Raw genomic sequence first — 27398 nt, 5'->3', positions numbered from 1 at the left:
GCAGGAATGACCATTTAAAAATTGCTCCATCATTTAGAAGTACTAGATACAAGGGGAGATGGGAGGAGAAGGAAAGAACACAGTAATTCACTGTTATGGGTGGGAGCCACAGTGGGTTTTAGTATGGGTGACCTTTCTTTGCTTTCCAGAGGACAAGTGACCAGGCTGTCTGCAGAGCCGCAGAGAGTCTGAGCTCATTCCTTTCCACAGGTGCTAATTCCACCATTTCTGACTCGGCCTGGTTGTAACCGTCCTGCCAAGAAGCTCCACGCCACCCAATAGACCACAGTACAACTAATAAAGGAAGGAATTCAACTTTGGGAGCAATTTAGGATACCAGGAAAGGTTAATTACCCTGCTACCCTGAGTCAGTCCTTCCCATGTGGCTCCCATGACAATCCTACAGCATTTTGGAAAGCAGTGCCGTGGCCAAATAGATGTTCCCAGAAAAGGCAGGATGAAGCCCTTTCAACAAGTAGATCCGAAGGTGGAATTTCATCAACCCTCACTGAAAACTAAGTCAGCACCACTCATGAGAATGAGTTAGGGGTCTCATGAAGCACCGTCTCCCAGTTCTAGACAGATAGAAACATGGGTGTGGCACTGTCCAAACATCCTTTCCTGTCAGCTCATGTCCTTGACCTACAGTAATTTACAGACATTTCAGGACCTTCTGAAAACTGCAGAGCTGCTGTGACTAGTTTTCCTGCAAATGCACGTGGCTATTGGAGGCCACATGTGATACTGGGCTAGCTGATAGCTTAGCATAGCACTGTGTCCACTCACCCATGAGACAGATTAAACAATTTAACTCTGTCATAAACCATTTCTATATGTTTGAAATGCACTAAGGGAAACCACGTGAAATGCAGTGAGAGAGACTGTGTCAAACTTTACACATAGGAAGCACCGTATATTCCTTTGAGAGTGAAATAACTGACCTTCACATCTTCTGAGGCATGCAGGGGGTGTACTCTGATTTTGTAGACATCACCTCTCCAGTTTTGTGCCTGTTTCAGGCTCAGGCTTCAAAGTTGCTCAAGAAGGACTTGGCCATATGCAGAGATTATTTTCTAAACATCCTGAAAATATGCACGTTTGTTAAAGTTGTGCCTGGCAGCTACTTCCACACTCCCTCGCCAATGCAAAACAAATCTAAGTGCCAGAGGCTGTTCAGTAAAAGTTCACTAATAAACTTTGAACTGTGTGTTATAGGTATTCTTGTTAGCCAGTGCGTGTTATGTTTGGCTGTAGAAGTACCTCAGCTTTCATTTTATGCAAATGAACCAGGCAGAGACATCTGACAAAAACCTAGATGGCCTGGCAGCATATGTCTCTGGACTGCGTTGCACTTCAGAGAGCAGGAGCATGCATATACTCACAAATAGAATTAATCAGACATTGTTTGCTCTGCTGACGTGAGCTTCATGGAAGTGGAAAGCTCCTCCATGTAGGCTTATAAAAGGCAGACACACTGACACCTGCTCTGGTCCTGGGTTAAGAAAGTTTCATGTTGAAGAAAAGTCACCTCACTGCCAGCCTACTGCAAGTTGAACATCCATATTTCCCATTAACTCTATGATATTGAGGAAAGTCTTATAAATCTGGAGCAATCTATAAAGGGACAGTGCCTTAAACAGACATAAAATTTACATCAACATAAAAAAACCTTAATCCAGATGTTTGTGACTAGATTAATTACTTATAAGCCTTCAGGTAGTGCGAGTCAACAATTTCTTGCTTGTAAGTTGTGCACAAGGGAACTAGTTTCTTCACGCACCATTTCTTCTGTGTAATTCATCACTTAGGCCCCATAATCATGTTCCTGATTCCTGGTTGAATAACTACTTTTAGTTAATTTAAACACAAGCATAAGGAAGAAACAAGTGAAAAAGTAGTGAACACACAAAAAAGCACTTTTCAAACATACTACTATCTTAAATGAAAGCAGTCAGGGCCTGAACATTTAATGCAAATAAAGTCTTTGTGCAATCACTGACATCCGTATCATCAGTTAATCACAAGTTTGGTGGAGCTAGACGAGAACACAAAAAGTTTGGTTACAAATGCCACCCTTGCTCAAATCTACACACCCTGGTGTCAAACCTATTCTACTTCAGCACGAGATGTCCAGGATAAGTATCCTCAGGCAAAGTGAGAGAAGAAAAATCATTACATTTCTCCCGTGTAATTCTCTCTCCCATTACGCTGAGGCAGTTCTTGTTATGCTGATTGAAAGGTATAGTTAAGAAAGGTACTGCTTAGGTCTTGTTTCATTGTGAAAAGTTCCTGGCATACTACTAGCTATAACTCTTCTAAACTATCCATTTTGAATGATTATTATTAGGAAAGAATTTAGTGGCTTTGCATTTCATATAAGGTAATAGTTTCTAGAGGATTTAGGGGCAGCAAATAATAACTTTAAACAGTCTCAAGGGAAGTCTGGATGACATACAGCACGCAAAGCACCTGAGAGAGTCTTTCTTTCACCACCAAGTTTAAAGCATCTACTACTTACCTTCTTGTTCTCATCTAAACCAGTTCCTCCAACACAGATAGGAAAAACTCACCCAGTATTGCCCTACAACAGCCCTCTCAGTCACAGTTCATACTAATCTTACCCAAGTTACTACCTAAGAGATGTAGGAGCTGCAAAGCAATATAGTGGACACTCCTGTAGAAGTCCTGTGAGCATTTTGAAAGAAAACCAAATTTTCTTTATAGCAGACGCTTCATAAGCCAGTGGCTGGTGCGGTGAACAGAGGGAACAGTGTCAAAAGATCTGAACCCAGCTCTTGTGATGTTATAAATCAGGATAGATCTATCTACTGCCAGTTTACAGAGCCTGCAGACTTGCCTCATAGTCTCCCATCAAGGAGAAAAAAAAATACTCCATGCTGTTAGTGGAAGTGCTGCACAGCTGTTTCCATGTTACACTGGAGCATTGGTGAGGAGAGTTCAGAAACATCCAGTGCTCTCCATGCATCGACACAGGAGACTTTCAATGGAAATCATACATAGGTGAAAGTTCCTGGGAATAAAAATCTTGTCAACTCAGAGTTGAGTGTTCAGTTCTTTCCTTCGAGAGGAGATGAAAAGAAAGGCAAGGGGAAGCAGACAGGTTAAAAGGGCCAAGTTCTGCAGGTTTCAGCTCCATCAGGTTTGCGTGGCTTGAAAGTGAGGGCAGAATTTATCACGTGGAAGAAATTCTGGTGGCGCTTCCACCATCTCACAGCTCTGGCTACAGTGAAGCCCATAGGAAACACTGAGGAGCTTTTTACATTTCGCTTAAATTGTTATTAGCGCAGAAAACTCATGATAGAAGACAGGAGATTTTTAGTGTTACCAGGATGGCTAAGAAGGTTTCCTCTTTGGGATGGACAGATAGAGGGGAAAAGAAAAAAAAAAAAAAGCCCACCTTCAAAATCTCTCTACTTGAAACCACTTAATCTTAATTGTACTTGGAAGATGGATAAAAATACGGAAGAAAATAACTGGTTTTGGAAAGGCTAACATGTTATTTTACTAGTTTTCAAATACTTGAACTAACATAACTGGATTCCAAGAGCACTCCAGCACAGGCCACAAAACCAGAACAGGCTACACACAATTTCTAGGTAGAGAGAGATAAATAGATCCCTCTATAGTACACACTAGAATTTGGGTGAAAACAATATCTTCCCCTCACTCGATTGTGAGAATCATAGCTAGAACATATGTCTTCTCAATTACTTTTTTTTTACAGTTCAGACATTTAAATCCTCGTAAATGTGGAGTAGGTTCAAGAGGACAATACAAGGAAAGGCAGACTGAAATTCAATATAATATTTCTCAAGCAAGAAAGGTTGCTCTGAATCAGGTAAAAATGCAATATGAACTTTGTTCCCTGAGGACTAACCACGGCCTACTGTGTAAGACATAGATTGCAACTCAAGTTTCTACTTTCTGTTTTGCCAACAATTCCAAAAATGCACATTCGTTTTTAGGTCAGCCCAAGACCATTTATTTCTTTTTCTTCAGTTGGCCAGCACACAAAACCCTCCAAACCTCAAATTATTTATATTTTCCTTGTCTCCAACATTATATCCCACCAGAGTGAGCAATACATCTCATGGGATTACACTGTTGCTGTGACCCAGTCTTCATCCATGCTTTATCTAACAGAGTTCAGGATAAAAACTTCTAGGAGAAATAAATTTCTGGTCCTATCAAATTATATTAAAAGAAAATTAGAACACAAAATTAAAGTATCATACCCACCTATTAAGCTAGATCATCAAATAAAGAGTGGTCAGCATCGGGGTGGTAAGGAAGCTTTTCATTAATGATAATACATGTGTTTGAATTGCCTACAAAGAAGGTTTTTAAATAAAAGGAAGACATGTAGGGGAAAAGAAGAGGAGCAGATGACAAGAACAGGCAGTTGTGGACAGAAAAATTCTTTTGTCATGTTTTTCTTTTTCTTGGTGACAGACTTCTCAGGTGTTTTAAGATGGTTCCGGAGGTGCAAGGTAATATGCTCTTGTACTAGGGATAACATAGTTATGGCTCAAAAAGTAGTTTTTACTCTTGGAGATGTTCAACTCTATTACTCCTTGACTAAAGATTTCTTGTCTTGCTTTGAAATCTAGAATGCGATTTAGAAATTTGATTGGACCTAGTATGGTTTTGCTTTTGCTCCAAATTATGTAGCTTGCTGCCTGTTTGGGGTCTGATTTTAGGAAAGCACAGAAGCACATACTTCAGTACAGCTGAGATCACAGAAAGCTACTAAAAGTCATTTAGCCACTTAAGGGCTTTATCCATTGAGGCCATAAGCATGCACCATTAACAGAACTGTGCCATACGCATGGTTGAAGAATAAAGAAGACAGAAGAAATAACAGATTGAAATAAAAAAAATCATTGTTAAAAAAAAAAGAAAAAAAAGAGAAGCTGTGTTTATTCTGAATAACTGTACTTCAGGGCCAAAGGCTACACTTGTAATGCCACTGCAGAAGGGATGTTCACACAGCGATGCTGCCAGGCTGAATCTTTCCATCAGCTGGCGTGCATTCCCCCTTTCTAAAGTGTCCCTCAGGCCCCACCTTGACAACTCTTTTCTGCCACTGCCTTACACAAGAAAGGACCAACACTCCTAACTCATAAAATAATCCTCATAACAGAGGATTTTTCACACTTCAGGGTGTCTTCCCATAATTGTTCTCATGCTGCACTGCTCTCAGGGTTCATGGACTGTCTTTGCAATATTTTTTCAACCAGATGGTTGTCCTCAAATATGGTTACAGAATGGCACATTAAAAAGAGTTCAAAACAGAACATGTACGGCATGGATAAACATGACATGAAGAATAGCTAGGGATGGAGCCAGAAGGGAGTAATACTGCAACTGAAGGGGATGGTCCCACTTCAAAAACTCGTTTCTTTCCCCTCCCTCCATTTCAAGGGGTGAGAAACAACCTTAAATATCGAGACAGAATGTTAATCTTTATGTGAAGCATTTATTATTTTTTATTATTATTTTAAGGTTCAAACCTCTAGACTGTAGCCAACTCTTGTTAATTTTTATTTGTAACAAAACTCATATATAACAAAGTAAATAATAAAAAAGTGGAACTCTATGAAGATGTGGATAATTATAGCTGAGTCTTACTGACATCATAAATCATGAAAGACCCTGGAAGTACTTGTAACTATGTCACACTAAATTTCCCTCTGGGTATTCTGTGCATTATTACACACGCTCTCTCTATAAATGCAGATTTAAAAACCCCATGAGTTTCAAATAGCACTTTATTATGGAGCGTTTAAATCATTTCTGAGAGCAAGATCAATTTAAGCATGCAGAATTTTTATTAGTAGCACAAAAGAGGAGTCCAGCTGTTCCTACAGAGCAAGCGTGTGCGAACTGGGCTTCAGAGCAATTTCTGCTGCACCAGCCACAGCGTTAAATGTTGGCCAAGAGGGACTTTTGCAGAACAGAGTGAACTGAGTCTGCAACACAGCTGAGGCAACACTGCCCCACATTTTGTATTTCTTATTAGAACGACCTATCCCCAAATCACCCAAAAACGCCCATCAGAAATCTTGATCTCACAGCAGCAGGCACTGTGCAAAAAAACCCAAAACAATAGAAGCAGCTCCTCAGGCTCTCAGAACACAAAAGGAAGATGGTGGGGGTGGACATGTTAGTCTGAAATATCTGTCCATCCAAGACAAGCATCTAGGTTCTGGGAACCAACACTTCTGGCCACAGCAACCATATTATAGATTGGCATATTATCTGTTTTAATCAAATATGTAAACAGCAACTTCAGTTGATTTTCTCAGTCAAACTCACAATTTCATTCTTAACCACCAGGTTATTATTTGGAAATCACAGTCACCATACAGGTAGCTAAGTCACCACAGGGCATCCACTGGAGCTACCAGAGTTTACGCCAAGTATGAATTTATCTACCCCTGGAGCCATTTTTATTTCCAACACAGCATTCTTCTTCCAATGAACTATATGCCTATTTAAACACATAGGGAACGTTCACCAGAAAAACTGATCATTTTTGTCCTGAGTGCTACAAAATAATAAAAAAAAAAAGTCAGACAGAAAAATGAACTAGGTCTGCCCTAGTTGGCCCCCGATGGCAACTGCAGAGTAAAATGTTTTAATTGCCAAAATGTCCCATTTGCCAAAAATCACGTGTTTATGGAGCTTGTCAGAAGTTCTCAGTTTCTGTCCAAAAAGCTGCCAGAGTGAAATCCAATCACTAATGACAGCAGGATTAAAAGTGCACAGACTGGCGGTCTGAATAGCAGTTTATAATAGAACAAAAATGCCGTGGATTTTACACAGTTGATTCATGGCAAGGTTCTTCATAACACATAGATTTTTTTAATATCTAACGTCCATCATTTTCTCTCCTGACATTTCTTGAATACATGGACAATTTTGGACTGGAATACTGAAAAACAAAAGTACGTTTCCTTTTCTCTAGCGACAATTGAACAATTAATAAAATTAGTGTGCACTACTGGAAATACAATGTTTGAATCCTTCAGTCTGGAACACTGACCTTGATTCATACACTTACAAGGTTTCTTCACACTGTAGAAGGGCTTCCTCTGCAATAGGGGAAGGGCACAAAAGGGCTACAGCAGTGCCCTGCCATGCATTCACCCCTGTCTCTAACCACGGGATGGATTTGCTGTGGCAACTCAAAGTAATTAGCTAAGTATTGTACAATATTAACTTAGAGCATTCCAAAATGGCATGCACTGCATGCAGGCTTCATAAACACGCTTCACAGAAGGAGGTGGTACGGAGGGTAAATAGTAGGTTTGTTTTCTGCATCTTTAAACACAGGCATTTCTGACCAGCAGAGCAACTGAGATTTTGAGCACGTGAAGGGAGTTGACACTTCAACAGAGTATTAAACCCTCTTCGATGATTAGATTAGCTTGAGGTAGCCAGACTCAGGTCAGAGGCACACCTGTCCGTGCAGCATTTTCACTCCTTCAGCCACACACGCGGGCACGTGGACATGCAAACACTCGGAGCACCTCTCAGCTCCCCAACTCTGTAGCACAAGCACTTGGGGCCAAGAAGATTCCCCCGTGAAGCTATGGAAAAGAGAGATGAACCCTCTGCTGCTGTTGGAAGCTGTTCGGTTTAGAAAAGCACTACCTCAGAACGTGAGTCGGAGTCATCATGAGGTGGGGAAGAATAAATTCCAACCTGAACCATTCTGTAACAGAACTCTCCTAGCAAAAGAGCCAGTCAGGTATATTTTGACTTTTTAAACTCATGGCTTCGTACAAGAATCTAAATTGCACATCTTCTTCATTAATCTACTGAGCAGCAATGTCAGCACGTATTTAACTGTAAGTACACTGAAGTCTACTATTTGGCTAGAATACAAGATTAACTTTATCCATCATTCTAATTCCTATTGTAATATACAACTCAAGTATAAGACTTTCCTCCAGAGAAAAAGCTACTATGTGATGGTAGTACATCAAACAGCTTGGAAATGAAAACATCTGCACCTCATCTTTTTTACTGAAATCATTTGATGCTTATCTTGTCCCACTCAAACTCCAGTTAACACCTACGGTTTTTATTAAATTTATTCCTTTCATGTGAATATTGAATTCTCTTCTTTGGGATGTCTCAGCATATACAATTTATGTATATAATACAATGTGACATAGGGACTATTATTTCGCATTTATACAAGAATAATGTGAAAAAGCTCATGGTGTAGCTATACTGTCGCTTAATGCTCTGGGAGCCATTGTTGATGTATTTGTGTTCACTTAAAGAAACACTTTCTGTTCATTTAAAAAAAATGCTGCTTGGATAGACAAAGCAGTGATTTTGCCACATAAGTATTAAAAACTAAGAACCAGAATGAAAAATAGTGTAATTAATGCATTTGGACCTCATTATGTCCACCTATATTAAGCATTCTATTTTTGATGAAACATTAACAGAGAACACTGGCAAGCTTTTTCCCCCAGTGACGTGATGATCAGAATGATGATCAGAAATAAGACCCATTCAGTGCAGAACAGCAAGATAGCCACTAAACGCAAGAATACTAATAAAGTTATCTGTGCATCTTCAAAAACAAAACACACACCTCCCCATCTCCTTCCTCAACTACCCCCAAACCCAACAACCAAGAGCTCCCTTTCCTCAGAAAGCAGATTTTGGAGAGATAACATTGATTAGTGTGGGAAATAATTGCATAGGTTGATGAAAGCTCTCTATAAATGTAAGCGGTCCTTTGGGCCCCATTTAGAAGAATCTCAGCTGTTACAGAAAGTTAAAAAGAGAAAAGACAAAGCCCTGGCTCTCTTCAAGTCAATTGGACTGGACTCATAGGGGGGGAAAAAAAAAGCTACAATGTGCTACACTCTGAGGACACAAACGGTTTGGGACCTAGATTTCAAAACACTGAAGAAAACAAGGAGAAATATTCCTCCTTAGGGCTGAAAGAATCTGTTCTTGAAAAATTTATGAAGAGATGGAGGGTAACGTGGAAGACTTATCTAAGTACCAGTAACACCACCACCACCACCTTTACAATACTTTCACATTTTTGGAAATCCTTACTCAGTAGCCAAGCTGTTTTCAAGCCAGTAGGCTGTTTCACCTTCTTTCTGTGTTTATTACTGTGATAACTGCAGAGGGAAAGGCAAAGGTTCCTTATTTTTGTTTTTAAATGGGAAAAAATATGCCATCACAGAAACTGCATGTAAGAATCTGCAGCACCTTAAGAACTGAGGTGGTTTTAAACAAATAATTGATATTAAATAGTGCTATTTTAAAATAAGTTAGTGGAAGGAACAAAACCCCTCAATCTTTCAATTTAGATGTGCTATACAACTTTCTTTTTTTAGATTCATCTGGTCTAAACTAGCACCATGCACTTTCAGTAATGGACTTGTGGCTTCCCCTCTGCCTTCTACATACTTTAATTATTTGGATGACAGTCACACACATTCTACCTCAGTGCAAATCTTGGCAAATGATGATTTTGTATAAAACTGCTGTAATGCCAATTTACCATGCTGTTTAGGTCATGGTTGCTGTTACTTTTTATTTTAGATTACACTCTTCAAGGTAATTTGGCCGATCGAACACCTTCTTGCTCAGGCTTGTTCAGTCTAACACTAGGTGAACAATATCTCTCAAGCAATTCTTCTTTTTCTGGACCTATGAAACTAATGAGTTGACAAACACATGATTTATGTTCCTTCATCTGGAGAAAATTGATTTAAAAAAAATAGAAGTGACAAAGTGATCCAGATACTTTGCTGCTATATAAGAACAGGCAGCAATAAATTTTTAACAGAACTTGCTGCCAGTCTTCCTGTCCAAGTGAAGCATCTTCTGCGTATCTCCTTGTTGCAAGACCATGAAAGAATAATGTGGCACATGAAAACCATCACGGGTAAACTGTACTACTCTCTGCATGTCTTTTAGACAGTCGATTCCTCAACTCTACTACTTTTTCTCACGGAAAACACTTTCTCCCTCCCACTTACAGTGTCCACTTCCCAAGGGTGTGTACTAGAAACGACAACCAAATAGTAAGAATCATTTGGAAAATACGAATGAAAGCCTGTCAACACAGTATTTTGAGCATTTGCCGAAGATCTGGTTGACACTAAATGCATAGAGCAATGTAAAAGACATCACCGCCTTGATTTAGCAAAGAATTTAATTACTTTCCTACATTTGAGTGGCTGTCTCTCATTACTGCACTATTAGCCACTAGCTTAACCATTATTAGATGATCAGCACCATGCAAATCTTCTTTTTCAAAACTATTCAGAGCTGTTCAAGTAAATTTTTTTATACAGCTGAGCATCCCTAAAATTACTATTATATATAGGAAACACTTTTTCTGGAACCATTTAATTGAAAATAGCTCTTTTCTCTTGCCGTTTACCCCACCCCTTTTCTTGAGAGAATTTCAAGTTCCACTTCATTCAACATGAGCTTTGGCATTGACTTTGGTGGAGCCAGGACTTCACCTCTTAAAGATCAGGAAAGGAAACTAAAGCAGCATTAAATTCATAATTCTCAGGCTGAAAGACAGTCTGGAAAATAGACTAATGGAGTCTAATCCTGTGATGTACCAAGATCACATATTAAGCAGAGAACATTACATGCATAGTATTCTACACTACTAATCAAAAGACCGACCATCATGGAAAAAAACAAGTGCAAATGTAACTTAAAGGGGGGAAAAAAAAAAGCATTAAACTCAATTGAGACATTCTCCTTTATCCATTGAGGGAAAGACAATGTTTTATTTTGTTATTTCAGTTTGGGCTATTCATTGTCTCTTAACACAGGGCCCATCCTTAAAACCGCAACTTGACAGAAAAAATTCATAATGATCTTACTGAATGCTATCACCTTATTTTTTTTTTCTCACTCAATTCTCTTGTCTATTTGCTTACAATCTGTACTGTGCTTTTGTGTTTTCCCTCCCTGCACATTTGAAGATGAGAATAACTGGAGAGGTATCATTTCCTCTCTGTGAAGTTCTCTTGAGTCTGTGGGACACCACCTTTGCTAGCTACAAATTTAGTTATTTCCCTATCTAGGGAAAAATCCCAAAGCAAATCCTCAGAGTGTTTCTAAAAGGATTTAGAAATAAGCATAACGAACAGTCTAATTGGCACTTCACTTGCAGAGTTAGTAACGTGCTATAGACCAAATTACACCAAACACTCACTGACCCAAAATAATACTTTTCATTCAAATTAGGAGAGAAAGCTTCTTGGTACTGTAACAGCCCTTTACTAGTGCTTAAAAAAAATAAACAAAAATCTCGATTTTCAGATTCTACAGCACTTAACAGCAATTAAAAAGACCAATCATCCTCTCATTGTTCAGTGACTGATCCTTTGCAGGCACAAAACATTATTTAGGTATTTGCGATATTTTCAGGGAACTCATCAAGATAAAGACAGATAATCTATATAGAAGGCTTCCTCTCTGTAATATAACTCTAGAAGATACACAAATCCATCCAAGTAAAATGGTAATAAGAACAACAGGCATTTTAGAACGGAATGCAATCTCCACTTATTGCCCCATCACAGTGCAAATGGTCGTCTTTTTTAAGGACATAAATCCAGCTCTTCCCAATACTCCAGTCAAGCACAAGCCATGCAGTTTGTCACAAGTAAGAAGTTTTCACCACCACAGCCAGCAAACGACTTCATCCAGCAGACTCCCTCACAGATCTACATATTTACACAGGTGTCTTTGCAATGGCAATGATTTCTGTACCTCATCAGCACAACTCTACACGCTTACAGCTTTGCTACATGAGTTACTACAGCTGAGGAACAAATGGTTCCTCTATTTATTTATTAATTAAGCATGTGATATATCCCTTTTAAGTTCAAGCACTTCAAACAACCTAAGGTAGTACTACCACACAGAGTGGGTTAACACCTTTACTAAGGTTTTTCAATAGGAGGAATCCAACCAACAGAGCCACAAGAGTTCTTCAGGTAGAAAGTGAGTGTCTACCTCAAGTAAGACAGTTCTTTTGCTGTTCTCCACCAACTGTATCAATGAGCTCTCCACTAACTATGGCAGGAGCTTAGATATTAGCTCACATTTATGCAGCTGTGTGTAGAAACCTCAACTTCTGTTTTAACATGGAGCCAATCTCACATGCATTTTCCATCCTGAGAAAGCCAAGTGCCACTTCAGTTGTGCCCTGCAGCGACTGCATCCCTCTCTTGCCTCCTCACACAGGCCAGGTCCTCAACACCTCCCTCCTATACCTTTCCAGGAAAAGGCTGGCAGCTGGCCTGAGAGTTTATCAAACCCAAGCTCTTCTTGAGCAAGCATCATGCCCTCTAGGAGCATCACAGCAGTTATTTTCAGTTGCAGCAACATTGCACAAGAGGAATTACACAGAGGCCACCTGGTTGCAAGCCAGGTGTACCTCCCTCCTGCAAACACTTGAGCAATCTCTAAGGCACTGAGCAGTATTTCAGTAGGTCCTCAAAATGATCTAGTGCTCAGTAAACATGTTGTCACCCTTTTCACAATGATCTCGGCACCTGGCCACTGTGAAAAGCCAGTTCCCTCTGTAACACTTGAGCTCCTAGAGTCACCCATCATCACTGTATCCAACCATGAGATATTTCAGGAGACCTTTTGAGATGACAGTCCCGTTGGGCACTTGTACTACCAGTCAGCATAACATGACTATTTAAGCGAGAGATAGGTCAGCACAGCTTGAAAACAAGGACCTTGGGCTGCACAGTGTATTTATCATGCCAAGGGGAAAAAAAAAAGATGATGATGCCAGTTCTTAGTAGATGTATGCACCAATGTGTAACAGCTTAAGGGACTGATCACTCTGTATACTCCAGGCCTTAAAGTGAGCAAGAGCCTGCTGCCAGAGCAGTGATGTAGCCCATGTGGAGCAATGGATCTGAAATCGCCTGGTTCATATTTCATTGCTTTTGGTGCAATATGCAGTCATCTAGCTTGCTCCACCACACCACTCATCATACTCTGAAATAGGGTCCTTGTTGAGCTTTTTTGGTTTCAGCTGTTTCACTGCAATAATATGAGCTTATGAGACATTTTTTAAAATGTTTTCATATATGAAACGTATTTTTTAATTTCTGCTTTCTGTCTTGAAACAAAGAATGATTATTCTGTAATATAATATGAGCTATTTACTGGTATTGAAACCACAGACTTACTGTAAGTTTTACAGCATTCAAAATGCAATGTAGTTCTCTTTTTTTATCTCATAATAATTTATTGCTATAATCACATCAGCACTGTCTCACTCTTTCAAAAAAAGTTTGTTGTAAAGCAGACTGTAAAATACTTGTATGTACGTTACTATTAAAATTGCAATAAGCTAGTGTCTAAAAGCAACTGAAGTCTGACTGGCAGTTTAATTCCCCTTTACTTTTACACTATTCTTTCTATCAGCTCAGTTCCCCCAGACATAAAAACACTCTCACTAGTTCACATAATGATACTGACTCCCAAAGATCAAAATTTCTTCTCTTTACTTTGACAGCAGCAAGAGATATGGTCTTTCTTTTTCTTGCATATCTGTTTAGAGAGTCTACCCATCTGGATTTTCCTTGTGCAGCAATGTCACAATACAACAACAACAAAAGAGGAAAAAAAAAAATCTCAAACCCCAAAGAAACCCAAGAAATCCCAGAACTCAAAATCCAAACCCTTCAATTCCTAAACACATAAGGGGCACAGTTATTGTCTGGGCATGTTACCCTCTAGTTAGGACTAAATGATACTAACTTTATTTACAGTGCATACCTGAAGCCTGATCCAAAGTTACTTAACATCCCACTGCCACTCTCACCAGGATTCTCATCAAAGCTTTGCTGTGCTTCTCAAGCTAACCTTGTACAATTCTTGCCAGCTCTGTTTGGACCCAAACCTGAATAGATTCCTCCACACTCTTCAGCTCTGCAGATGCCGCTTGGGGAGCTTGACGTCTCCAAATCAAATCTGCTAAACATCTTGAAATCCTCATAATTTGATGTGACTGATATATCACCAAACCCACTGCAACTTGTTCAGGAGGGACAGGAGAATAAGGAGACCTCTTCACAGCACTCAAGTTACATATTGCACCCACCCTGAAGTTCCTGCGATAAGCAAGAAGTGATATCCAGAAGTGCTTAGTGGTATAAGAAGCCCTCCTGTCTGGCACAAATTACTATCTTTAAATTATGGTGCAGGAGGCAGGCAGGTGCTTGTCAATTTACCCATCACAGAAGTCAGCCTTGATCATAAAAGCATTTAACAACATCAAAAAAAATCTGGATGTAACACTGAACCAAAATATCAGAGAAATTGACTCTGAATGACACTATATTATTTACTTCGCTTTGAATTTACCTGGCCTTACTGTTGAGGAAGTGATTTTTGCTCACATTGCATGACAGGGTCAGAGGAAAGAAATAGATTTTTTTTGTTTTGCATCAATAGGAATGCTCTTCATACATTCATCAGTCCACCTTCTTTCAACATAAGAAGATCTCAACTAAACTAGGATTTCAAGAAGTGAGCATAGTCTCCTAAGGTAGACTTACTGACAGGGAATACTTCTGCCCACTTGCTAGTGTATTTCAGAGTTCCTTTTCTTCTAACCATTTATTTCAGCTTCTTTTCTCCCTTCTTATCTTACTCCTTCACCCTCTCCCTCAAGGTTCCCATCCTCCCAGTTGCAGCACACATTAAGTCAATTCTTTGAGTGACTGCACACTAAGGGAGGAGAGCTCATCTGGGGAAAGTTGATATGTTGAGGTGTCATACGAGGAACGGCTGAGGGATCTGGGACTGTTTAGCCTGGAGAAGAGGAGATTGAGAGGAGACCTTATCGCTCTCTAGAACTGCATGACAGGAGGTTGTAACGAGGTGGGGTTTGGTCTGGTCTCCCTAGTGGCAAGTGATAGGACAAGGGGAAATGGCCTAAAGTTGTGCCAGGGAAGGTTTGGGTTGGATATTAGGAAGAATTTCTTTACTGAAAGGGTTGTCAGGCATTGGGACAGCCTGCCCAGGGCAGTGGTTGAGTCGCCATCCCTGGAGGTATTTAAGAGACAGGTAGATGTGCTGAGGGACATGGCTTAGTGGTGTTGATAGGGCTAGGAAAAGGTTGGCCTCGATGATCTTGAAGATCTCTTCCTACTGAAACTGTTCTATGATTCTATGATATAAGTGAGAAGAGATACTGGCAGATGGAAGGAGCAAAGAGAGGGCAACTTCTAAATGTGATTCTGAAGAGTTACATTTATTGTCCGCAAAATTAATATTTTTTTTTTCATTTTTTTAAAGATCTACATAATATCAAAGTTTGGAGTTTAAACTAATTGCAACCAGGCAGATTTTGTTCACTTTACACAGCTTGTTCTGATTAGAGCATGAACATATAAGAGCATATTTGCATTTTTCACACTTGGGTTTTAAAGAAATGTCTTTTTTCAGCCTCTAAACTTGTTATATTCTGATGGCACGGTAGGGACTGTCTCTTATATTTTGTTGCTACATAATCAGAAAAGTTTCCAGTTGTCCTTCAGTTTTATACTTAGAATCTAAAGCTCCTTTATGATCTTTGATTTTTTCCACCACCTAACATCTTGGCGAGCATTCCACATTTTCTTGAAAGCTATTTCCTTTCTTAAGCAGACAACCTAAATTTAGTAAAAGCTGGGATGATGATGACCTCTACTCGTATTTATCCACAATTAGGTAATTCCACAATCACTCTCAGGGCTCTTTCACCAAGTTATTTGTCTTTGTGTCACTGTGTTATACACACAGAATGAACGGTTGTCTGCATGACTACCCAGATCTTGTTTGGAAGAACAGACCTATCAGACCTTTTAACATCAACATTATTCAATCCCGAGTCAGACAAGTTGGCTATTAGGGAGAGGCCTTACAACATTTTAACCTCATAACATGTGAGCACAGTTTGATTTTGAGGTGGTTCGATCTTTTTTTTCCACCCAACTCTTTCCTCAACATAGAAAACCAGACCCCAGGATTTGGCACTACAGTGCTCAAGCAAAAAACAGATTTTGCTAAGCCTATTGCTATAGCCACACCATAACAGACATAGTGAGTGCAGAGCAAAAAACATAAGAGAAAACAAAAAAAAAAAAAGAAAAGAAAACAAGGAGGGGTGGGGAAGAAGAAATCAAGATAGGAGCAAGTCAGTTCTTTCATAATGGATGTAACTTTCTTATTTAAGTCCTTTCCTCAGCTTAAGCAGGGGAAGTTTTTACTGTAATCCTTTCTTTCCCTGATTTCTTTGAGCTTATGGAAATAAGTTTTTTTCAGAGGACACCACCTTTAATCCTTTTTTATGAAGAGTCAACATGGCAGCCTTACCCGTTTTGCAGTGGTAGCAAAGCCTTGCAGTCTCCACAGGGCAGCTGGAGGCAGAAAAAATTATTTCAAAGCCTTGGCCTCATCCTGACCTGAACTGATCAATCTCAGCCCACACATAGCAATCACATAACTCCTACCAGCATTGCTTATCTGTTGCTGTAGAAGCTATGCAACAGGGTTTCTCAACTCTTCCTCAAAGCTGAGGCTCCTCTTTGGTATCTTGCCTGGGGCAGGATCACCAGGATGGCAGCTGAGAAAGCCATAGATGACAAACTAGCACAGAATAGGACTGGTATATTCTACACTGGTGATGTTCAGTGGTTTGGTAATACAAGGTGGCTGAAATGCACTAATTGACTTGACTGTATTTCCAACAAGGATTTCTACCAGCCCTAAAGATTATAATCCTGAGAAGTTCTTTAAAGCAAGATATAGATATTTTAATTTCACAGCGTCTCCAGAATTCACCACACCAGTATCAATATATAGGGTAGATCAAATGGCACAGCAGACAACATTCATGTCCTTTATATAAATGGAGCTTACAGTTCATCTCAATGTCTAGAAAGACCACAAAAAGTGTGCAGGAATCTCATTCAGTGGGGAACAGGCAGCAAAGATCTAGTTTATATTTTATAGCTGAAAATACAAGAACAGAAAAGTAGTCATAACTGTTGCACTGATGTTTTAGTGGAGTTGCTATGTTTTCTCTTTACCCGAGAAACAGCTTTCAGTCCACCTAGATACACATAATCCTTCCCCCTTTTGGGAAGGACCCCAGGTTCTGATTTAATTCAAATATAAGTTTGATTTACCCTGCAGGACATATAAGCAGTAAAATGCATTAATCCCTCATTTCCAAAGCCAAGTGAAGGCAGCAGAGTCTTTGACTTCCTATCAACAGCCTCTGCTCTTCCTTCCCCTGAGGTTTCCCAGCCCAAGAGGGGCTCCTATGCTATCCTCACTAGGGCCTTCAGGGATCTTTGTCTTCACCAGAGGCTCACAACTCTATCACATAGCAAAGCAAGTGACACAGGTGAAAGCTCGTGCCCAGTGTAGTGACATGTAATAAGAGAAAGGTGGTTTCAGAAGAAAGGGAATTATTTCAACAGTGGAAGACGATTGATGAAAGTCAAAAATCTTAAAGAGCAGCCGAAGTGGGAAAACTCCCAAACAGTCAGCCTTTCTTCTGAACCAGTCCTATTTACAAACATCAAGGATGTGCCCACACCAGCTACTGAAAGTCAAAGTGTCAAATATTTGATGCTACATTAACCTTCACTTGGCTGGAGTGGAGGCAGAAGGAGCTCAACAGTAGCCACTTCTGCCCAAAGCTCTGCCTCAACAACCACAAGAAAGTGGCCAATGTCTCTCTTCTAAGCCTCAGCAGCCAAAGGTCCGGGCACAGAGCAGATCAGGGGAACCACAGGCCCCTCAAACCAGCTTGTGCCAAACATGGCTCAGCTGTCCCTATCCCTCAGCTGCCTCCCCAGGAGGCCCAGAGACTCCTTATGCCAGGTGAGGGAAAAAGACGAAATAAAACAGATTCTGACTGCCAGTTGAGCACCAGAGCTTTACTGCCAAAGGAAAGGAAATCAGTCCTTGTGAACCACCACCCACTCCACCCCCTCCCCAATAGGAAGGTTGCTGAGAAATAACACTTGGGCATAGCTTTATTCAATTCCTGGAGCTGGGCTCCCTTTAGAAGCTATGACTATTGAAGCATCCAAAAGTTTGTATCTGTTACAAGTGTAAATTGCACCGTAAGTTGTGTAAGTGCAACAGGCATTTTGAGAGGTCTGTCTTACGCAACTTGTATGAACTACATTTCCAAAAGCAGTCAACACCCAAAGCTCTCATGCAATTCCTCCTTAGTACAGTGCATCAGCACCTTGCTAAGAAACATTCATATAATACACCCACATGCTACTGCGGAGTGGCAAAGAGAAACAGAGGGAGATTAAGGACAAAATCCAGAGACGGGGCAGCAGAAGGAAATTTCACCACACGAGAACACAAAACAACAGCCTTGCTCAGAAAGAAATGCTGATGGTGCCTACCTCAGGAGAAGGCTCCAGGCTGTAGCTGCAAAGTGATTTGAAGCACCTCCAACACCCAGGAGTAAAGAGCTGAGCTGAACCTTGACCCCACCCCACCTCAAATACTAGCACTCAGGTGCAGGCATTTGTCTGCTCATCAGGGGACAGGTGGAAGAGGGGATGAACTCCTTTTGGAAGGACTATATTGCTCCCACACACCAGACTGGGAGTACTGGTTCTTAATATACCATTCTGGACTTCACTTCTGCCAAAAGCCAAGCTTTTCAGCACATGACTTTCAGACACTTAGGTAGTTTTTTGGATCTATCTTTATGAGGTTTGCCAAAGATTGCATAGGAAGGTGCAGCAGCCCAAAGTCTTGAACCTCTGGCCTCCTGTAGTCTATACGGAGGTGTTAATCACTGTGTCATTCCTCCTCTCCAACAGCTTCTTTTTAAGAGTTACAATCACCGAGAGTTATATCGCATTATAAAATACATGACCAAACATATAGCTCAAATTTAATGCATAGGAGCTACTTACATCAGCTTGCCAGCAAGCTTGTGACGAAGAATTATTCACAAAATGGCAACTGGCCCAAACAGGCAAATGCCTTCAAAAACAGAAGCTGTAATCACATATAGCTTGGCTTGAGATAATTAGCGAAATACCAGTTTCTTCTTGGAGAGAGGTACTTTCCAGCAAGACGTGTGTTTGGCCTAAACAATAACTATGAAGCACAGTAAAGTGCAGAAAAATTGTGGCCTCTCCCCTCTTCTCCCAGTGTTCGGAACTCAAGGCTGCCTGGGAAACAGGACAGCAGCAGGCCCGCCGGGCTCCAGACAGGCATTGCCATCCTGTGGCCAGATTCTGCCAGCGCAAGTGCCTCAAAAGGAGGCAAAAATAACCCTTGTGAGCCCTGTGTGAACTGCTCTGTCTAAAGAAGTAAGGTATAGCACACGGAACAAGTGAAATAGGTACCCGTAGTAGTCAAAAGGCTCAGGGGGAAATTGCAAATCCAGCCACTTTTTTGAACCTTTGCACTTCGAGGTGCGGCTGGATTTAGGATTCAGTGAATTCCTGAAAAATATCTGAACAATCACAGAACGTGTTGGGTTGGAAGAGACCTCTAAAGGTCATCTAACCCATCCCCTGCAGTGAGCAGGGACATCCTGAACCAGATCAGGGTGCTCCAGCCCCATCCAGCCTGACCTGGGATGTCTCCAGCGATGGGGCCTCCACCACCTCTCTGGGCAGCCTGTTCCTTTTTCTCACCATCCTCATTGTAAAGAGCTTCTTCCTAACATCTAATCTAAATATACCCTGCTCTAGTATAAAACCAGTGCCCCTTGTCCTGTTGCTACATGCTCTTGTAACCAGTCTCTCCCCAGCTTTTCTGAAGCCAACTTCAGGTACTGGAACAATATTGACATGCAGGTAAGGAAGAAAGGAGCTCGGAGGATGCTTGGGAGTGTCAGGCTTTGAAATCTTCAGCAAAACCAGAACTGGCCACTGTTGACTTGAGGCTCATGTGGAACATCAGGGAACAAAAGGCCACTGGGACGTAAAAACACAAAGGAAAAGCCTTGGCGTGTGAGATGACCCAAAAGCCTCTGGAAACTTGACTCTCCCCTGGCAAGTCAGGAGGAGGGCGTTGCTTGGTTGGGGTGAGTGATAGGAGAAACCAAGCAGAAGCTGGGTGGCAGTCTGAAGGTTGCTGGCCCGTTGCAGAAAGTTGCCCCGGGGTGTTGTGCCCAGCCCTCCTCTATGGCCAGGGCAAGAGGGATATGCAATCCTAGTAAGGCCATGTTTTGGCTGCCTAATTCTTTTGTCCTCCATGGAGGAGGCAATATTCCCCTTGCAGCTGCTCAGGAAGGCAAAAGGAAAATGTTGATTAGCACTTAGCAGAGGAAGTGGCTTATTTGGCCTGATTATAATCATGGGAACTTTGTTCCCTCTGCTCCAGTGACCACATTGGTAGCGTTAACTGGAAAGCCAAGTAACTGTTAAAGAAATCGCTAAATCAAGCTTAGTCTCATGCTGCTTGCATAATTTTCACTGAATGGACATATAAGGAACCTTAACTTTCTTCATAAATTGGGCCCTTGCTGTCTTTCTCCCCAAAAAGTAATTTCTCAGCTCCTTATTGGGTCAAAATCTGCCTCTTTCTCCCTGAGTGGCTGCTTCGGCAATGATAAGGTTTCACCAGGGGTGCCTGAGAGCAAAATCTGGGCCTAGGATGTACTGCGGCTATCAGTCTATCGTAGTTAAATAGGCTGAACTTCAGGACTTTCTCGAGAGACTTTTCTAGGCAAAGGTCCTTGTGTGTGTATTTGAACCAAAATTTACAGTGCCATAGACACTAATTCCAGTTCAGGGTCGCACCAGCCAGAAACAATAATGAAACAGTATTTTCATAACTGACGTATTTGAAGGTTGTATTATTAAATGCTCAAAAGCCAAAGTGAGATTTTCCTTAGTTCTGTTAATTTAACAGCTTAAGTCAATGTAGTTATCAATTAATAGACATTCATCTCAGCATGGGCTGCAAATCCTGCGTTAGAGACAACTAGAACATTTCCAGGGCCTGCTCACATGTCAGTGTAGAGCAGCCCAACAGCTGTTTCAGGTCAGACTTTACACTTCATTTCGGTGGTACATTTTAGCTACTCAGTCTCCTTACCTTCCTGCATTGCAGGTCCCCTAAGCTGGCACACGCTCTGTGACACCCCTCAGGCTGGGTCTCTGTGGGCTGTGGAGGATGTCTGCTATGGGCATATCCACACTTTCTGAGATGTTGTTGGTTTTCAGATTATTAGTGTAGCTGAAAATCTCAGGTCCACTGGGTCTGAACAGCCAAAGCAAAATCCAGGAGAAAGAATGGGTTTCCCTGTGACAACAGAGCATTACTGTTGTCTTGCAGGATTGCAGAATAGGCTTCTTTTTCCCCTGTTGCCCCCAAAGGCAAAGCAAAAAGAGTAGCAATTTGAAAATTTTCAATGAACAGAACAAGTTAAAAAAAATGAAGAAATCTTGTGATGTAATTTTCAAGCCCTGTTTTCCACAGTGGAGACTTCTGAAGCTTATTAGAACACTATGTGGGAAAATGATTTTGTTTGGAAGATGCAAATAGAAAAGAATAATTAAGAGGTAACAGAAGACTGGTCCACTTAGTGCTGAAATCGACACCCTGGGCTTAGGACAACCAAATAAAATTACCCTGAAAAATATCCACATAATCCTCCCATCTTCTCTTTCTCTTTAGATAAGAGTGGGGCAGAATATTCCAGGGATTTAAGGCATCATTTGTTTACATGGTCATATTTTAATCATCTGTGAGAGGCTAAGGTTACACAACCCCAGTGTTCAAACGATCCCCTACCTTGCTGTTTATAAGAAGCGGGGCCCGACATTCATAATGTTCCCAGGCTGCTCAGAGGGGACAGGAGGAGAGGGCTGGGGAGGGAGGAGGAGGAGGGAAGAGAGGAGAGAAAGGTCAGCTCCCTTTTTAAGCATTTCTGAGCTTGCTGGAAGCTTTCAGCGTGTGGGTGGTAGGTGTATCAGCTGACACAGGGAAGTGTAAGCGTGAAGCTGGCCACCCAAGACCTCAGGGTCACTGCTGACACTCCAGATCTCCGAGCTGGGGAAGGCACCTGCTCCCTTGCCAAAACAAACCATCTCCTGCTATGGGCATACTTGAAAAGACCTGCTTTTGTCAGGCCAGGTAAAGAGGGAAAGGGAGGGGGTGAGGGGGGAGGAATTAGAGGGATGTGGGGGCTTTGGGTTTTACTTAAACAGTCTCAAATAACCAGTTTACAATGCAGCGATGTTCTTCAGAATTTATTAAAGCGGGGGGAAAAAAAAGAAGCTGAGGAGACTTGACTCCAGATCTGGTGAGCATTAATATGCATCGTGCTAGAATTTCATGAGGCAAGCGAGTTTTGTAGCCCTTGCTCTGGTGGTCCTCTGCTGACAGGATCTCAAGCCGCTATTTGTTATCTTTAGGCCTGATAAGTACATCTGGTTTTGATTCAGGTGGCCGCGAGCTCGTCTCAGAGTTGAAAAGGGTGCTTTGCTCAAATTGAATTTTCTCACAAATTTCAAACTGGGATGAGAACCAGAAGAAGCTGGGCCCTGTCACACAAAACTCCCGTTTTGCTTGCTTGGCCCTTGGGCTCGTAAAAACCTGGCACAAATCAGTTTCACCTGTTTGGCTAAGTGAGTACAAGCTAAAAGTAATAAAGCTATTAGTGCAATCAGATATTTCTCCGCATGTGTTCTGATGTAAAAAGAAAAAAAAAAAGGAGAAAAAAAACAGCAGGGAGGTGAACTCTTCACAACCCCTTCTGTCACATATCTCCCTGTGTCCCTGTAAATTGGTTGCAGAGAGGCTGCTGCTGGTTCTCCACACCTTTTTGCCCTGGCATCGTAGGCTGGCAAGGAGACCTGACTGCAAAAAGCTGTTCAACTCCACCACTTTCTTTAGAAAAGCAATTTAAGTTACTATCTGAGGTGAAGAGTGGAAGAGACTATTTTTGTTCCCCATCTCATACTTTCCAACTCTCTTTGTACCAACACCAGACTCATCCCCTCTTTAGATGCTGAAGCCCCACCTGTCTCTCCAGTGAGGACTTTGTGAGCACCTGGGAAATCTGAGTCCTCCTGCCTCCAGTCACTTCCAGCAGCAGGCGAGGCCGTGGGTGGTTAGCTCCTGGCATGCTATAAAGTTTGAAACAACACACACTTCTGACACTGTTTCCCAGTGCAGCACCTCATCATGTCCTCGCAGCCAGTGTCTTTCATGGCTTATGGGAAAGACTCCCGGGAAAACTTGGAAATGAAAGAATTCTAGAGGCTTCTGGCCTCAAACAAAGACCAGTGACCTCTCTAATTAAACTCCACTCTGGCAAGACATTTTATTACCCATCAATTTGCGGAATTCTAGTGGTGTCTCCTGCTTGTGCGAGATGCTCTGAAAAATGCTCTGGGAACATGCATGACAGAAGATACCGTAAAAGTGTATTCTCTAACTCTTCACCCTGTCATTAGTCTACGTTCCACTTGAGGAACCTTCAGGGCAAAACATGGGGCATTTTTTGTTTCATCTATTATCAGTTTTCCACATCCCTTTTTTTCCATTTCATTCTACTTTGCTTTGTTCTGCATTTTTCCTTGCAGTGGCTTCTCTTATGTCTCATTTTATAAGAAGCTTCACCTGCCATGGAGATTTAGATATTACATTTCTGATAAGTATTTGTCATGCCATCTAAATATAGATAGTCTTACCTTAATAAAATTAATAAAACAAGCCCCTTTGCATAAAATAACAATCCCCAGAGAGAAATTTTAAAATTGCGTCAAAGCAACTCCCTAACCTAGAACTGACTGAAGGAATAAAGAGAATGATACTGTTGGCATTTTTCATAAGTATTTCTCCATATTTTCCAAAACTAAAATGCTAGAAGAATATGAAACATCTGTATAGCTTCTTGCAGCAAAGGGTGTCATTCCTGAGGAAAAACATACGGAATTTCCCTTAGAATGTTTTATATGTTAACATCTTTTACAAAAAAAAAGTTGATCAGCTATACCAGTTCCGCCTTCTAAACATACAAACCAATAAAAATGTCTACTTTCTGATACAAAAGGTCAAGAAAGTGCAAAAAGCCTTGTGATACCCATTTCCTCCAATATTTAATAGCCAATATTTAACATACTAATCCATGTACTCGTTAGGTTTCTTGAAAGAGGTACCCCGTTTGCATGTTCCATCTCTGTACCTGAGATCTGAGAGGAATTATCTTTTGAAAGTGTCCTCATAATTTATCATGGTCTCCTCTATTTAAAGTGTTACGTAATGAAGATATCATACCTTGCTGTTGTGGGTGCTGCCGTGGAGCAAGCATTTCTGCATAGCCCACAAGCGATGCAGTTGGTAATTGCGTGACTGACCTCTGAACAAGCGAAGAAGGATGTGAAGGATAATGAGATGACCACTGGCCATAAACCAAAGGAGGAACTGAATGCTAGAGCCAAAGTATTGCTATCCATCAAGACCAATCATGTTGGGACAGTTTTTGTGAGTGCCACATTTTTAGGCATGCTGATAGAGATGGAAAGCCACAAAGTATTTGGGTGTCTCCTTCAGGTGCTTGAGAATATCTCAGGGACTCCTTCTCATTTTCTTCATGACTCTCTGGTGTTTCCTACATCAGCTTTTCACCAGATGGACAATCTACCATCTTTGTGGGATCTCTGGCCTCATAAATGTAATACCATGAGACATCTTTCTGTTGGCATTTGGGGAGCACTGTGGTAACTAATTTCTGTGATTGTTCCGATACCACCAGAAAGGTCACTGACCCACTCTGTCAGCGAAACACGCAGGCAGATATTTCAATGTCTGCCCCATCTCTTCAGGCTATAGCTTTCCTTTTTTAAAAACAAAACCAAACAAAACAAAACAACACAACAAACAAACAAAATTGCTCTTAACCATAAATTTGGTTATGTTGTAGGGTCTGTCACTCTGAGCCTGTCATCAGGCTGACTGAGTCCAGGGCATTATGTAGGTCAAGGTTCTCCTGCACTCACCTTCATTTACTCGGCAGGGTGTCACTCAGGGCTGGGACACTGAGGGAAGATGTGGACGAATGCGTGCCCGAAGCATACCCACTTAGGACGTGGTTCCAGCATCCCCGTTCACACTAGTCTGTTCTTCTAGCATCTCATCACTCGCATTCCCTACGGATGGGAGTGAAGCACTCGTCACCATAGTGGGAAGAGCTGTAACAGCAGCCTCTGCGGCTGGGTGGTGCAAAATCAATTGCTGATCTCCAACGCTTGCTGCCCTGAATACCTCTGCCTGGTTGTTCCTCAAACTGCCTTTCCCAACTTCTAAGTGAGTGTAGCTTTGTGTCTTACGTCCATCTCCGACAGCCTGCCTTGCCTTTGGATCTGATCCACTGGAATTCTCCTCATTCTTGCACTGTTTCTCTAGGCTGCAAATCACAGAAAAGAATGGGAACAATCAAAAGAGAAAACACGCTTTGCTTTTACCAGTGGGATGATTCTCTCCACCCACACCAGACTTGTTTAGGTGGAGGTGCACAGAGCATGGCCCTTGCTAAGCCAATAGAGTTCACAGACAGGAAGCAAAGCCGGACCACTGGAAGGTCACCATCAAACTAACACCTGCAGTCTTTCTTGGCCCTTTCATATGATCTTTAGGAAGGAGACAGATCAAACGGAAAAGTCATCAAGTTCAGAGATTCATAGAATCATAGAATGGCCTAGGCTGGAAGGGACCTTAGAGATCATCTAGTCCAACCTCCCTGTTATGGGCAGGGACGCCACATTCTTGCCTTCTAAATCACAGGGAGAAAATGTCACCGACTGAAGAGCAGCAGTGGGAGCATCAGAGCATCATTCCCCGCGGGCAGGCTGAGGAGATAAGGAAAGGGTAAAGCCCTGGAAGCCAGTGAATGCCCCCGTCCCTGCGGGAGCTGGGGATCACGGTGGCAGATGACCGTGGGATGGCTCATTTGGTCTTTGTGCTGCAGCTGACACAACTCCACTGACCACATTGTGTCACCTGCCCTCTCTCAAAACCCACCCTAATGCTCCCATCAGTTCAGAACAAGTTTTCCTCTTTTCTGTTCTCTCAGCTAAAATATAAGATGGCAGAATTCATTTAAAAACCAAAATCTCAGTACTTTGGTATTTTTTCAGTAAGCTATTTTACAGTGATGTAAGCTTTTCCTTTTTACCTTTCTCATCTTTCTTTCCACCAAATATTTTCCAGCAGCCACAGTCTAACAATAAAAGCAAAATATTTAGAGAACCAAGAAAAAAAAAAAGATTTAACATGGTTCAGATAGATCACAGCCACAGAAAGCACAGAGAGGGATCAAGACTGTCAAAACTTCAGAAGAAACATACTTTTAAAAAGGAGGTGAATAAACAGGTTGGAATAAGTAAAGTGTTGTTTTAGAGGTCCTGGTTTCTAGATTTTCTCTCTGCAAAATCTCGTGCTGTTTGTCTTTTGCTCTTTATATATCACATAATTCTTATGTGAAATTCTGTAAATTCAGAAATATAGATAAATATTTTGCATTGTTTTCAATAAAAGAAAAATAGGTAAAGAAAAAGGTGTTTTAATTTAATGTGTCAGAAACATGCTGGAAATGGCAAGATGCAGGATAAGATTAGAAAGACAAACATATTTTCTTATTCTATGGAGGGATATATGCAGTCAGTAGTAGTATATTGATATTTTTTTAAATAGTTTTAATTCCAGGAAGTGCTGAGAAAATTTACTTTAATATTTTCCCCCCAGAAATCCACAGAGGTTTTACTTCTTTCCATTAAAAAATAGATCTCTAAAGTTAACCACAAGCATAATTACTTTTTGGAATAAGATTAGTGTTCAAGTGTTTTATAATATTTAAAATGTGTGAAATAAATCAGAAGTGAGTTTTGGGGAAAAAAACGACCCATTAGTATAATACTAGATATCCAGAAAGTCACAATATAATTAACCTTTCTTTACCACACATCACTTTCTGTAGCAAAAGCACAACGAATAATTTAATATTTCTAAGTTAGAGAACAAGAAGAGAACAGAAAAATACTCTATTGCAAAGTCAAGAAATTTTAAGTTATGAAAGAGAAGAAAATGGACAAATAGATGGTTTTCAGAATGTTTTTTTTTTCTTTAAGAATGGGTATTCTTGGTGCAATCTCATGGTCTTAGGAGTTTCAGGGTCTATCTTTCAGTTTATTTAATTTTTTATTTCCTTTTCTCAGCCCACAAATAATCCATATACAGACTGTGATTCAGTATTTATTTTGTTCACTTGTTGCAGTAGAAAATATCGTTCTACCACCTCTAGAGACATTTTTTTATAGTCCCTCTATCCTCAAAACCAG

This window comes from Apaloderma vittatum, unplaced genomic scaffold (genome assembly GCF_000703405.1).
Source record: "Apaloderma vittatum isolate BGI_N311 unplaced genomic scaffold, ASM70340v1 scaffold12442, whole genome shotgun sequence".
Classification (NCBI taxonomy): Eukaryota; Metazoa; Chordata; class Aves; order Trogoniformes; family Trogonidae; genus Apaloderma; species Apaloderma vittatum.
This window is presented reverse-complemented; position numbering follows the sequence as displayed.